At 41.4% G+C, this 14,496-nt stretch overlaps 1 protein-coding gene and 2 non-coding genes across 3 annotated transcripts in view; 2 read left to right on the plus strand and 1 right to left on the minus strand.

Annotated features, from left to right (window-relative positions):
• Znf746 (zinc finger protein 746) overlaps nucleotides 1-14,496 on the minus strand; it is a 279,080-nt gene that overhangs the window by 166,209 nt on the left and 98,375 nt on the right. The window lies entirely within an intron of this gene.
• On the plus strand, nucleotides 10,942-11,013 carry Trnac-gca (transfer RNA cysteine (anticodon GCA)). Its single transcript has one exon. It is a non-coding gene; the product is annotated as a tRNA-Cys (tRNA).
• Nucleotides 11,923-11,994, plus strand: Trnac-gca (transfer RNA cysteine (anticodon GCA)). Its single transcript has one exon. It is a non-coding gene; the product is annotated as a tRNA-Cys (tRNA).

The following is a 14,496-nucleotide window of genomic DNA, read 5'->3' on the forward strand; positions in this document are numbered from 1 at the left end:
GAAGCAGCCAGACCTGACTGGTGAGATGCCTTCTCAGCTCTGCAGCTTTCCAGGCCCATCCTTCATCAGCACCATCAGCCAAGGAAATGGAGAGGAGCAGGAGGAAATGCAGACCTGAGCCCATTTCACACTGCTGTCCTGGGTTAGCTCCTGAGCTGGACAAGTGCCTTCCACCTGGGACCCCAGACTCCCCTCCCCTCCTTCCCTGAAGACAGAATGGCTGCCTCTCAGAGCCTCTCACAGTGCCCTAACCTGCACCATCAGCAGCAACACTGCAGGATCCCTCTCTCCTGGTACAGCAGCTGAGTCAGGCTTTAGCCTTTGAGGATGAAGCAAGTGAGCAGTGGGCCCTGGAGGGGAAGAAGCTCATGTGGGAAATGTCCACCCCACACAGACAGCCTGCTTCTGGGATTTGTCTGTTGGGGGAGATTTGTTTGTGTTGCATGATCTGAGACTGCCAATGGAATCAGACCTTGGTTTGAGGGCAGAGTCCACACTAGGCTGGCCATAGTTGGCCTATAGTTTCCTGGCCAACTGAGAGGAAGCTAGAGGGATCAGAAGAGGAATAAGGAGGTGTCTGAGGAGAAGAGAGGTGTTTCTGACTGGGGAAGGCGAGAAGAGAGTGGGTGATAATTTCTTCTTTTCTCTGTGGATCTCTCAGGTTTGTTTGCCTAACTTTTAACTACAAAATTCTATATTTCTATAAAACAATTAAACATCTGGCATCCATGCATGGCTGTACACCATGCCAACATGGTTGAATTGTACAGCCACAGCCTCACCCCCTCTACCCCACCATCCTACCACCCACCGTCCCCATACACGGGGAGGTGGTTCTGTCACTCAGGCTGCCTGTGCGCTTGCACACTGCGACCCTCTCAGCACCACCAGCAGTGCAGCCCGGGGACTGATAGTCCTGGTGTCCCAGCACGCCCTGGGCTGCCATGCTCCCCCGCTTACAGCCACAGCTTGGTCCCTCCCACACAGTGTCCCAGCCAGGCAGGTTTCTCCTAAAGCTCACTATCTCTCCCCATGTGCACATTAGCAGCTGATCACCCTCCCCTCCCTGCCACACAGCTGTTGGCATCAGTAGATTTGATGAGACACCTGGAGCTTTTAAGGAGAAATTAGGTTTTAAAAAAATAAAAATAAATTTAAAAGGGGGGAAATCTTTCCCATGTTAATAATCAGAAATACTACAATGGAACGTGTTAGGATCCTGTTTAGAGCTACTATGTATGGCTTGTAAATGGAAAAAATAAATGCGGGAATAAACCTCTCAGCTGGGATTGACACAATATCTATTTCAATTACTATCATTTTTATCCTAAAAAATAGTTTGATAACTGTTCCAAATATGAAAATTTGACTGGTAAGATACAAAACTTAGGGAGACTTACTATTGAAAAGATGCAAATTTTAGAAAGACTTACTAGTAAAAATAAGAAAAATTTGACTAAGATACAAGCCTTAGACTTACTAATGAAAATGAAATAAAAGACTGATAAATACAAGCCATAGAAAGACCTACTAATGAAAATAAGAAAAATATTCAGACACAGACAGAGGAATTTAGAGCAGAGCCTATCACACCACTGCATTATGAAATTGAGTAAGAGTGGCCCAAGATTTCTAGAAAACCAACTTTAGTTTATCCAGTTATCATACAAGAATGACCACAGGATAATAGGCATCACCAAGGCAATACAGAGTTGACTGGAATCCTGTAGAAGTTTTAGACCTGAAGAGATTTAAAGAAGCAGGCATTTCATATGGTATACATTCACCTTGTGTGAAGCAGGTGTTAAATTCATGGGCAACTCAGAACAGAATTATTCCATAAGACTGAAAAGATTTAGCTACAGCAACATTGGAAGCTGGTCATCAGTTACAATGGAAAACATGGTGGCAAGAGGAAGCTAGGATCATAGAACAATGAGGTAGGGCTAGAGGTATGGAAATTTCCTAAGACCAGCTTCTCAAGAAAGGTCAGTATGCTGATTTGCAAAGACAGTCAAGATTTGATGATCACACCTTGACACTATGTTGTATAGCAGATTGGGACAGGGTTTAAGAATCAGGAAAAGAAAGAGTCATTTACTAAAATTATACAAGGCCCAAAAGAAGCCCTCACTGATTTTTTTTTTACAAAGATTGACTTCAGCTGTAAGTAGAATGACATCAGATCCAGAAGTTAGACAAATATTAATTGAAAATAAAATGCTAATTCAGAATGCAAAAGGATGATTAGGCATTTAAAGGTAGAATCAGCACCAATAGAAGAATGGATTAGAAATATGGCTAATATTGGATCTCATGCTTATGATGCTGCTTTGATAGAAGTAATTTCTAGAAATTTTAAGAAAAATCAAAATTTCAGATGTTTTAGTTGTGGCAAATGAGATCATTTGAAAAGGGACTGTAGGCAAGATGTTTCTAGAAACAATATTTTTTCTAGAGATATCCAAAAAGAGGGCCCAGCCTTCTAGAATATACAGAAAGTGTGCCAAAGCCTGGCATTGGACTAATGAATACAGATATACAAGGGACAGGCAGGGTAAACATTTGCCACTGGGAAATCCCTGAGGTGGCTCCCACAGGACCCCAATCATTCCATGTCAGCATCAGAGAAAACCATCTACACAGAAATTAAAAGACTTAAAAACCACACTGCTCTCTGGTTGTGACCAAAGACAGAAAAACTTCTATAGATACAACAAAAAGTTCAAGAGACCAGAAAACAAGTATTTTGGTGAACTGCTGTAAATGATCAGAGACCAAAGCTAAAAATACATATAAATGGCATTAACATTGAGGATTTGGTAGACACAGTTTTTTCCATATTACAATATAAGTGTTATGACAGGTATATTACACAATCCTACAGGACAGGCATTTTTAAAAAGATCTAATTGCTCTTTAAAAGATATGCTTAATAAACAGAAAGGGATAATAAAGATCCCCAGAGATAGACTATACAATACTTTGTTAACCTTAATTTTTTAAATGCTAATGAGAAATGAACTACAGTTGTGGAGAGACACTGGATAATGGAAAAAACTTCTGAATTAAATGAGTCTGTATACTTCAAAGATGTGTTGATCTCAGAATGGAAACCAGAATATGTGTTGTGTTGGGGAAGAGGTTTTGCTTTTGTTTCCACAGGAAAAAACACGCTATGGATACCATCAAGATTGATAAGGATTAGATTCAAACAGGAGAGACCTAATGATTAGAAGAGGTGATAGTTCATCAACCACATGGCCATTCCATCTAAATTAACTGATAAGACTAACAGATGCCTTTCATTTGGGTCAAACATAACCTGCCCAAAAAAAGGGAGGAGAATTCATGAAAGTTAGGGTTAGGGCAGGGTTTTGTTTTGTCTTTCCAGGAGAATAAAAGCATTCAACTAAAGAATCCAAAGACCACTGAATAAATAGATATCTGAAGAAGAAGGACAAATCATCCAGAGAAAATGTACGAAGGAAAAGAATAAATGGGCTTTAATGGTACAACACGTTTCCAACAGGAAAAAAATTTCATAAATCTTCACAAATGTTTGTTTCTACTGTTTTCTACAAACGTATGAGGCAAATGGTCTTTTTATAGACCCAACTCAATTAGAATTTAAAGCTACTTTGGAGTTGGGGCATGGGTCTCTCCTTCTTTGAACCCAAGCATGTTTGCTAGAGGAAAATCCAAGGTCTCTATCTCACCACCTGGTATGGGACAGAAGAAAACCAAAATTAAGGGACGATTCTATTGCCACTCATTTCAAAATTTTTCTTAAGGTATGAATATTATCTCAAAATTTATAATATATACATATATATTATGTCATGATATTAATGGTCATATAGAATACTAGCTAATTCTGGAAATAGGCTTCATCTAGCTTCCTGTACCTAATTTCAGCCTTGAGTCTAAAGCGGGTAACTAGGAACTAAGTTTGTGTACCCCGAATGTAATTAATAGATTGTGATCCTTTAACCATTCTGAGATCTGCTCCATAGGACATTTAAAATGTTTAAGTTATTTACAGTGAATCGTGATCATACCTAACAGCGACCTTTGAAGTCTCCAGAAAGTCCCACAAAGACAATTCCACCTGGATTGTGGTAACACCATTAAGCTAATAGACACCACTTAAAAATCATCTTTGGACTACAAACTGCTCAGTACAATTTCAAGGCAGTTAGCTAAGATGGTCCGGCATCATAGACTACTCCAGCCAGAGCTTCAGGTAAGCCTTGCACTTTCTCATCACACAGAGACTGGACAACAGCTTGTTCTCCCAGGATATGATCTTTATCTCAATTTTTTCAGAGCACCCTAAAACTGCCATCACCCCCAAACAGAAGAAGTAAATTTAAGAACAGGATGCCCACATTCCCAAGAGGTGGGGTGGGTAGTTTTGGACATTCAGTGGCAGTCATCATTTAGGGGTGGGTTGGTTACAAGTTGTTATTGGTCATAGTCAGGGAGGAAACTAAGCAAAGGGAATTAGATTCAGGGAACTTGTTCTGAAAAGAAAAAGGGGGCATATAAAAATGATAGAATAAAAGGGGAGATTATTGAATCTACTTTCAAACTGAAACAGCAACTACTGCTCTCAAATATTTTACATTGGTATGGATTTTTATATATTGATACAAATTTAAGGTTAGTTTTGTTATACTGTATATATGTTCCTACTCTTATTAAACATATTCATAAACTGATATAAATTTAAGGTTATTTTTGTTATACTGTATTATATGTTTCTCTTTCTTGTATAAGGTATTATACATATATATCTCATTTTAAAATGTAAAGTTCTAATCCTTGAAAGCTATTTAAGGTAATAAGAAAATACATGTTAGTAGTTAGTCAATTATAACAATCAAACTTTCAATCATATCAGGTATGTTCTCAAGGACAAAGAGACATATTTAAATAGATAAATGGTCTACAAAAACTTAAGAGAACTACAGAATACGGCACATAAAATGTTTTAATAGCATAAGGCTTTTCATGATGGTGATACACATCTGCCCTGGCAGCCCCAAATTAATTCAAAGGAGGATGACAGGCATGGAAGAACCTCCATATGCAGTTTGCTTTCATTGGCTGCCAAGTTAGCCACTGCGCAAAGAAATTGCCCTTGCTTCGACTCCTGACAATATGCTGTTCAAATTAGACAAACAGGACACAAAAGAAAACCACTGTTATACTTTGCCAAGACAAGGCATGACAGTCCTTCAATATTCCTGCTTCACAAAAAAGTCTATCAGATATTCTAGGCATGTAGGCTGAAGATGGAGGCCCCAAAATTGCAGAGGAAACTTGGGGTGACTGTCCAGGTAGCCAGATGTCTTTGTCATTTCTTAGATTTGGATTTTGCTTCCTCTGCATTTCCTGTTTAATCAGATAATAGTATATCCTTCTCAGGTCTCTGATGAGGTTAAAGATTAGATAATCATAGTTATAATTTTCCATAGTTTTGATAGAAAGGATATTAGGTACAAAACTTTGTCTCCCCGAGAAATGATAGATAATGAACTATTTTCTTTAAATGTGTCAAATAGTAATGGACTGGACATTGTGAAGGTATTTCTTAGTCGACAATTATTCTTATTTTATATAGTTTTACTATGTTAGAGTCAAAACCCTTCCTCTTTATTTAGACAAGGAAGGGGAAATGTTGCAGATTTGTTTCTGTTGCCTCTCGGAGGCCACCAATGGAGTCAGACCTTGGTTTGAGGGCAGAGTAAACACTAAGCAGGCAAGAATGGACCATAGAGTTTTCTGGCACACTGAGAGAAAGCTAGAGAGACACACAGAGGAGGAAGAAGGAGGGGCTGGTGGAGACATGAGGTCTTTTTTCAAGCCTGGAAGGCAGAGAAGAGAGTGGATGATCGTTTCTCCATTTTCCATGGATCTCTCAGCTTTATTTCCCTAATATTTAACTCCCAAGTTTTATTTTTTAATAAAACAATACAAAGAAGTCTCAATAATTCTCTCTTTAGTTCTGACAACATGTTCAACAGACAGTAATGAAGGGAGATAATTTATTGTTCAGCTTTCCTTTCTGGTCCCTGGACACTGGCTGTCTGTATGGCTACTGTGCCTGGATAAACCAGAAGAATTCTCCACCATAGTGCACGCCTTCTCTTTAAGTTCCCAACAGAACCAGAGAAACTAGATATGTTCAGGAAGAGTAGAGACACTTATAAGAGAGGGATGGACATGGAGCTTGTTGGAAGAGATGGGAGGCATCCATCCATCCAAATGTCAGGCTGGCCTGTAGCTCCCAGCTCTGCTGAGGACCATACATGTAAAAATTAGAAGAAAAATAGTACTGAGTGTGTGTGATAAACACATAAAAACATAGAGAAACATGGATTTGAACCAGGAACCTCTTGATCTGCAGTCAAATGCTCTGGCCCCGAGCTATGCTGCCTCCCTGTCAGATGTTTAGGAAGTGCCTTTCACCTTCACACTCAACATCCCTACAATTTACAGTTTTCACTTGTCTCACAAGATTTGGTAAGACCAGCACTGCTGCCTCCACAAACTCAGCTCAGACAGGTCCCACTCCAGTCCCCAGTGACTCCAACTCTGCCCCATGTTGTCATGTCGGCAACACACACACACACACACACACACACACACACACACGCGCGCGAACATTTCAGCCTGTGGAACAGCATAGCTGGAGTCAGAGAGACATAAGCTACTATAAAGGACTCAGCTTTACATGTCTGGCTTCTTCAATTATACACAAGCCCTCAGTGGGAAGAGACTCTGCCTAACTTCTTTGGGGAACAGTGGGGTACCTGCATGTGAAGACATCTCTCCAGCCCATGGATGATCTGAGTGTTGCCCCTGAGGGTAGCTGCTGGGTAGATGGTGAAGACATTTCTTCAGGCCTGAATGAGTCATCAAGGACCTCTGACAGCAGAGCAGGAGAACATAGAGGGTCAGAGAATACTGAAGCTGTGGCCTCTATCCTGGCCTTCAGATCGATCACCACTGCATACACTCATTGTCATATGTTTATATCAATATATATGGCGCAATTCAATTATTTCGAACTCTATAATATTGTGAAAGATTATGAAGAAAAAAACCACAGCACTGCTCCAAATTCTTTTCTTATTGCTCCTGTTACCCAAAGGGTGCCATTCTCCAAAGGTTTCCCTGTGTCTTCTAGTCTTTCCTGTGCACATATGTAAAATGCATACAGCATGGCATGTCTGATTTAATCAGGTCTGGACAACAGTAACTAAATGACTTGTAGAAGAGGATTATAATTTTCATGCATCTTCCATTCTCACTTTCCCATTACATTCATGTCCCAAACTTTAGTTGGATGATTTTCTCTGTTTTTATCATGATGACTTGTTAACACTGTGTATAGTGGGTGTGCGTCATTCTAAACAAGATGAAGATATCGGGTAGAACTTTTCATTTTCCTGAAGTTAATGGTAATCTTATGTTCAAACTGTGTCATATCCTTTAAATATTTACAATTTCCACAAACCTTGAGTTCGCTTTGAAATACTTTTCAGAATAATATTCCATGCATGGAAACATTTCTACTGTCTAATGAACATTTCTACTTTCTGTTTTCCAGGAGTGACCTGGCTCCTGATCCTTTTGTTCTGGTTGTCCCCAAAGGCCTGCTGCATGGTCAAGGCCCTGTGACTTCCTTCACCATGACATTCTTCTTTTCCACCATCTCTTCTGTGTGGAAATGTCTCTTTCCCAGATTTTGAGTTCTTGGATGTTTCTTAACAAAATAACACTCCTTTTGGAAGATGAACCCATTCTGTGAGAGGTGAATGGAAGTAAAATTTCTAGACTGGATATGTCTGATAAGGCATATAATTCTCACCACACATTGTACTAATAGTCTGTATATTTAATTTAAGAATTTTTTCATATAATTATGTGTTGGTTTGAATGAGAACAGACACCATGGGTTCATATATTTGAATGTTTGGTCTCCATTTGGTGGACTGGTTAGGAAGGATTAGGAGGTTTGACCTTGTTAGAGATGTGTCACTGGGAGGGGGCTTCATGGTTTCAAAATCCCAGATTAGGTCAGGCTTACTCTCTGCTTGTGGAGCTGGTGTAAACTCTAGGGGCTCTAGTGCCATGTCTGCCTACCTTCATCATGTTTCTCACCATGATGACCATGGAATAACTCTCCAAATCTGTAAGCAAGCTCCCATAAATGCTTTCTTTTATAAGTTGCCACCATCATGGTGTCTCTTCACAACAAAGAAACAGTATAATGACTATATATGTTACACTATAGTAACACAGAATAGTAACTAAGATAAAAGTTGATACCAGGGCTTGTGTTATTGCTATGACATGTTTCACAATGCTGGTTTTGGGTGGAATATGGAAGATGTTGGGACTTTGGAGTAGAAAGACAGTTGAATGTTGTGTGACTTACTGGGTCATACTAATAGGAGCTTGGAAAACAGTAGTGCTTATCTTATGATATGTTCACAAAGTGTGTGTTTATACAAAAAGTGGCAAAAGGTCATGTCTAAAAATCTGCCTGAGGATAAATTCAAGAGTTTTGGATGTATCATTGGCAGAGGAGATTCCAAGACAGCCTGGTGTTGACGGTGTCACATGGTTACTACTGATCACTTTTCTGCAGATCTACAATGAAAAGGAGCAAGAAGGGCAAAGTAAAATACAAAATGGATGACACTGGTTTCTTGCAGTCATCCATCACCTTTGGTTCTTATATCCTATCTGCCTCCTCTTCACCTTAGAATCCTCAGACTTGAATAGAGGGCGTTGATGAAGGCATCCCATTTAGGACTGAGTGCTCCAAAGTCTTTCACTCTCTGTCCATTGTCCAGTGTGGGTCTCTGTGCTCATTTCCATCTACTGCAAGGAGAAGCTTCTCTGATGTGGATTGAGCAATATAGCAGTATGTGACTAGGAATTGTTTTATTGCTATGTTCCTTAGAAGAAAATTAGTAGTGGGGTTTTCTCCAAGGGCCCATAACCTAGATGGCTATTGTAGCAATGTAACATATGGGTTCTATCTCATGGATTGGCCCTTAAACCCAATTTTGTAAAACGTAGTGGTTACTTCTATAACATTTGTGTCAGTATTGAACTAGTATGTCTTGAGTCAGTTGACTATTGTAGGTCAAGGGTTTGTATCTGGGTGATATTGATGATTACCTTTCTCCTGTGATAGTGCACAGAGTAATTACTAGCACCATGAACGCTTGTCAGTTTGTATGAGGAACTTGAGCACCACCTTAACTTCTCTGTTTTATGAAATAAGGGCTGTCTTCAGACAATCAATCTACTTCAAGATGCAGCAATACCACTCTTAAAAATCTACCCAAAGGACTCTCCATCTTACTGAAAAATACTCATCCATTTTCATTGCTGCTCAATTCATAACCAGAATTAGGAAGCACCCTAGATGTCCATCAACTCATGAATGGATAATGAAAACGTGGTACATTTACACAATGGAATATTATTCAGATTTTAAGAAAAATGTAGTTTTGAAAATTTCAGGAAAATGGATGGAGCTAGAGACAATCATCTTGAGTGAGGTTCAATAACCAAAAAGGCAAATATTTCATGCCTTCTCTCTCTCTCTGTTTTTTTTTTTTTTTTTTTTGAGGAACAAAGGGTTTATTTTAACTTGCAGTTGTAGGCCATTATGAAGTTAAGTCAAGGCAGGAAATGGAGGCAGAAATTGAAGCTCAGGCCATGGAAGAACACAGCTTACTAGTTTGTGCCCCATGTCCTGCTCAATCTACTTTCTTACATCCAGGACCACCCGGCCAAGGGTAGCACTGTCCACAGTGGAGAGAGGCCCTTTACATCAATTGTCGGTCAAGAAAGTGCTCCATAGGCCTGCCCACAGTCCAATCTGATAGAGTCATTTTCTCAGTCATGTCTTCTGTTAAACGTAGATATAAGCTTATAAAAATTTGATCTGTGTGTTACAACTGAACTAACCACAGCATTTAGGCACCTTTTAAGGGACAATGGGGAGGAAAGGATCTTCCAAAGAAGGGGAAAATAGTCATATGGAGAGATAAAGGGAAAATCAAAATAGCATCATTTAACTTGGGAGGAAGATGAGAGACAAGGACAAGAAAAGGGATATGGGAAGGGACACTAACAATGGTCTTTTAAAAACTGTACAGAAACCAGCTATTTTAGAAGCCTCCTGAAATATATGCATATAGGAAAGGAAATTAAATGCCAGTAAGTAAAACCTCCAGAGCCAGAAATCGGTTATATCATGTAGAATTGCTGGTCAAAGGGGTTCCATGGAACCGTCTACACACACACAAAAAAAATTATTACCAGCTATTCCCAAGACTATTATTGGTTATTCTCCACAACGAGGGTAAGGCCCTATTGCTGAGGACAAAATGTTTCTTTAAAATATTTTCATTAGTTCTTGGAGAATTTCATACAATGTATTTTGATATATTCACCCTCAACTTCTTTACTTAATTCCTTGTCGCAGATCCATCCTACATCTACACCCCTAGGTTTATGTCCTCAAATGTGTGCTATCCATATGCTTCTGTGTGTGGGGTCATCCACTGGAACATCAGTGACTTACCAGGAGCCATGCCTTAGAGAAAACTATTTTCCCTCCTCCAGAAGCTATGAATTACTTAACACCCAAACCCATGAGCTTGGCTTCTACAGGTGGGTGTGAAGAATGAGATGAATGCAGGTTTCCAGGCATTAGTGCTTCTTCTCAGCTGTGAACTAGGATAGGCTGGTGCTGGTCATGAGGAGGTGGCACACAGGTGTGCAGTTGGCTCAGGACTGGGCCTCACAGGAGAAAGCAGATGACAGCAAAGTACTAGCAAGTACACATGTCAGGGAGTGAACACATGGGTTCAGAGATGTATATCAGATATATGTAAAGCAGATGGGGGCATAGCTCAGGGGTAGAGCATTTGACTGCAGATCAAGAGGTCCCCGGTTCAAATCCGGGTGCCCCCTTCCTAGTGTCTCTTTTAGATACAAGAGACCAAATCTGAAGTATGGTTAACACAGAGATGACTAAATCACTGAGTTCACTGTGCTCTGTATTCTGCTCAGGCCTGGTCCTTGTTCTCTTCTCTGAGAGAGGCTAGTACAGGACTCATTTTGAGAACCATCCAGGTCACACTCATGTTATGACACATGTGGCCCTCCAAGGCTCTGTATGGCTCAGTCAGTGCAGGAAGTCAGCATGGAGGAGTCCTATGAAGATGAGAGCAGGATTCTCCCTCTTGCAACTTTCCATAGTCAGTTCCTCAGGAAGTCACTCCTGACCCCCAGTGGGACACTCCTTACATGATGTTTCCCTAGCCTATGCTTTGGCTCATGCTACTTCTGAGGAAAGACTAGGATCCATGAATTTGTCTACTATTTAGACTAAGACTCTGAGGAAAAGGGAAATGGCTGACCTCATTTTGTGTACTCAGCATGGCTAATAGTGACCAGAATATAGGAAACTCCATGGGTGTTTATTGAGTGAATGAATGATGGAGGGAAGTAAAGGGCAACCTCCTGATATCTTTGAGTACAGATAAAGTTCTCTTGGGCAAAAGGTTTGAACCATTGAAAACCCAGAACCATGAGCTCTTGTCTTGGCCACTTAAGGAAAATTGAGTGTAAACTTAAGGAAAACACCACAGTCAAGTGTCCTTTTCAGGACCAAAGCTAATATCTTTAGCACACATGAGAGAATGGACATTGAGATGGCCTGACTAAGGTTGGGGAGAAGGGTGGAGGGCAGACTTTAATAGAAAAATCTTGCCAGATCAAGATCATTAGGAGGAACCAGTTGATCGTGAACATGTAGGAAGCCTGGGTGTGGTGCCAAGGTTGAAGAGATGCTAATGAGAGGTTACCTTACCTATAAGTGGGGGTATAGCTCAGGGGTAGAGCATTTGACTGCAGATCAAGAGGTCCCTGGTTCAAATCCAGGTGCCCCCTTGCTTAAATTTGATTTTGGTTATTAATTCACCATAGGCACCTTGAGGAGGACTTCAGTGAAGCTAAGAGGGCTCCATTTGTTGAGGTTTATTGAATAAACTCCAGAGCCTCCCATTCTGGGTGGCATAATACAGAATAATTTGATGTCCTATAAAAGGATGACTTGGCCTCTTAACAGAACTCTCACCCAAGGGCTCAAACACTCATGACTGAATCCACACTCTATCCCCATTACCACGATGACCAGAAAAGAAAATGATGGAAGGACAAATACAAGAAAATTTACCATCAAGGAAGATATGGATTTCCATCAGATTTGGTAAGTACTGGGCACAATGGATGAAAAATGAACTCAAAAGCAAATGTCAAAGAAATCTAAGACCAAAGGGAAGATCTTCAAAACCTGGGCTACGAGGAGCAGGTGATGCTTACAGGACAAGAAATCCCATGACAGTAACCTCTCAACAGCACTCCTTGACACGAGGAGACAATAAGAAACATGGTTGGGGCTCCAGCACACCTCTGACCAACAACTCGAAAGGAGGTATCCCTGCCTGGAACTGGATGTTTTATTTGGTACTCTATAGCTTCTCAGATGAGCATAATCCCCTGTGTAGGGCAATTCCAATTAAACTCTGGTGTCCCAGAGACCCTCCATGACAATACAGGATATTGCCATTGCTCTCAGACATTCACCAAAACTTGCTGACAATACTCTGTAGCTGAAGACACCACACATAATAGTCACAGCACATGGGGGACCAAATTGGAAGCTTCCTCCCTGTTGGCTAGCTTTGGTCCAGCTGGAAACTGCTTTGCCAGTGATTCATGACCTTGTATGTGTGCACACTCGCCTCATTAACACCATATCTCCACTGACTCACCCAAGGATGCTCTGTGACTTCTCACCTCCAGTGCCCAAGGCAACCTGTCTCACCACTAATGAAAATCAGCATTTGAGAGAGATGGGGCCTTTGTAAACTTCCTACATCAGTGATTGTGTGTGTGTGTTTGTCTGTGTGTGCGCATGTATGGTGTGTTTGTACATCAGTGCATGTGTGTGCCATGGAGTAGGTGAGGAGGTCAGAGGAAAGCCTGAGGTGTCACACTTCACCCTGGTTTTATTTGAAGTGGAGTCCATCTCATTACTACAAATTAGGCTGCACACCCCAGGCTAACAGGCCGTGAGCTTCAGGAAGGACTCTCCTGACTCCATCTCCCTCTTTCCTTAGGAGTGCTTGGAGTACATACATGTGACCCCACATCTTTTTCCATATAGGATATACATGTGTGGGCATGTATCCAAACTGAGATTCTCAGGCTTGTGCAGCAACAGCCAATGCCTGCTGAGCCATCTCACTAGACAGTGCTGTGGGAATTTGATTTTTATTTTCATTTTTTTTGTTTTATACAATCTTGGTCACTTGGCAGAATTAACTAAGGCCGCTGCACAGTGCTGGGTTGTCATCTTCCTTCTGTGTCTTCAGCAAAGAGTGGAGGCTGTGGAGCTGTCCCTGGTACCTCCTGATGCTCCAGAGCTGTCAGGTCTGCTGCAGCTACACATGGCCTTGCAGCAAATGCTGTACGTAAAGAGTTTGAATCTTTGAGGGTAACTCTGCTTTGTGGAGTGAAACTTAAAATGCTGAAGCTTTGTTGACACAGCACAGATCCTGACCAGTTAGAAGAGGTGCCAGTCAATGGCCACCACTGAATGCCCACCAGGCCAACATGCACGCTAGAATGCAGGAGGCTGTGTGCTTCACCCCACAGCCTGGGATCCCCCATCCCCAGCTCTGGAGAATCAACTGGAGTTCTCTAGTGTAGACAGAAGGCAGCCCACTCCTGACCCCTATGTTTAGTCATTTCCCCTACCCACTTGCTGTGCCGGCTTCCACAGATGGTTCGAGAACCAGATACTGGTTCTTTCTACTGAAACCGCCATGGACTAGGATTTAAAAAACTCAGTTGTCTTGCAAATATAAATGAAGACTTTGTCACCTGAAAAATGGGGTCCAAAGGTGCACACTCAGGCAGCTGGCAGACACCTTACACTGCTCAGCAAGCAGATGGGTGGGACACATCCCTGCCCTCTGTGGGGTGAATCACAAACATCTGAGTCTTCTCCCCACACTCTGTGTGAAGTAGAGGGTATCCTGGCAGGTTACAGTGACCAGGTGAGGGAGAAGGTCATCTGTGTTCTGGTTTCTGAGGCTATAAGTAGAGTCACTTTATCTCATATCACTGGGAACTTTTAATCCTTGGACAGAGGACTCGTAGGCTGAGGAGGGGAGTAAAAAAAAGAAACCAACGTAGCAGAAATGCCCACCAAGAAGAGACAAAACTGAAGGAAGGAAAAGGGAGACAGGACTGAAGGGCTGGATGCTGGAGCCAGGGCTCAGTGCTTACAAACACATGTTGCTCTTGCAGAGGACCCAGGTGTGATTCCTGGCATCCACTTGACAGCTCACAACAGTGTCTAACTCCAGCTCCAGGAGGTCTGAC

The sequence above is a fragment of the Peromyscus maniculatus genome, chromosome 3 (assembly GCF_049852395.1).
Source record: "Peromyscus maniculatus bairdii isolate BWxNUB_F1_BW_parent chromosome 3, HU_Pman_BW_mat_3.1, whole genome shotgun sequence".
Taxonomy (NCBI): domain Eukaryota; kingdom Metazoa; phylum Chordata; class Mammalia; order Rodentia; family Cricetidae; genus Peromyscus; species Peromyscus maniculatus.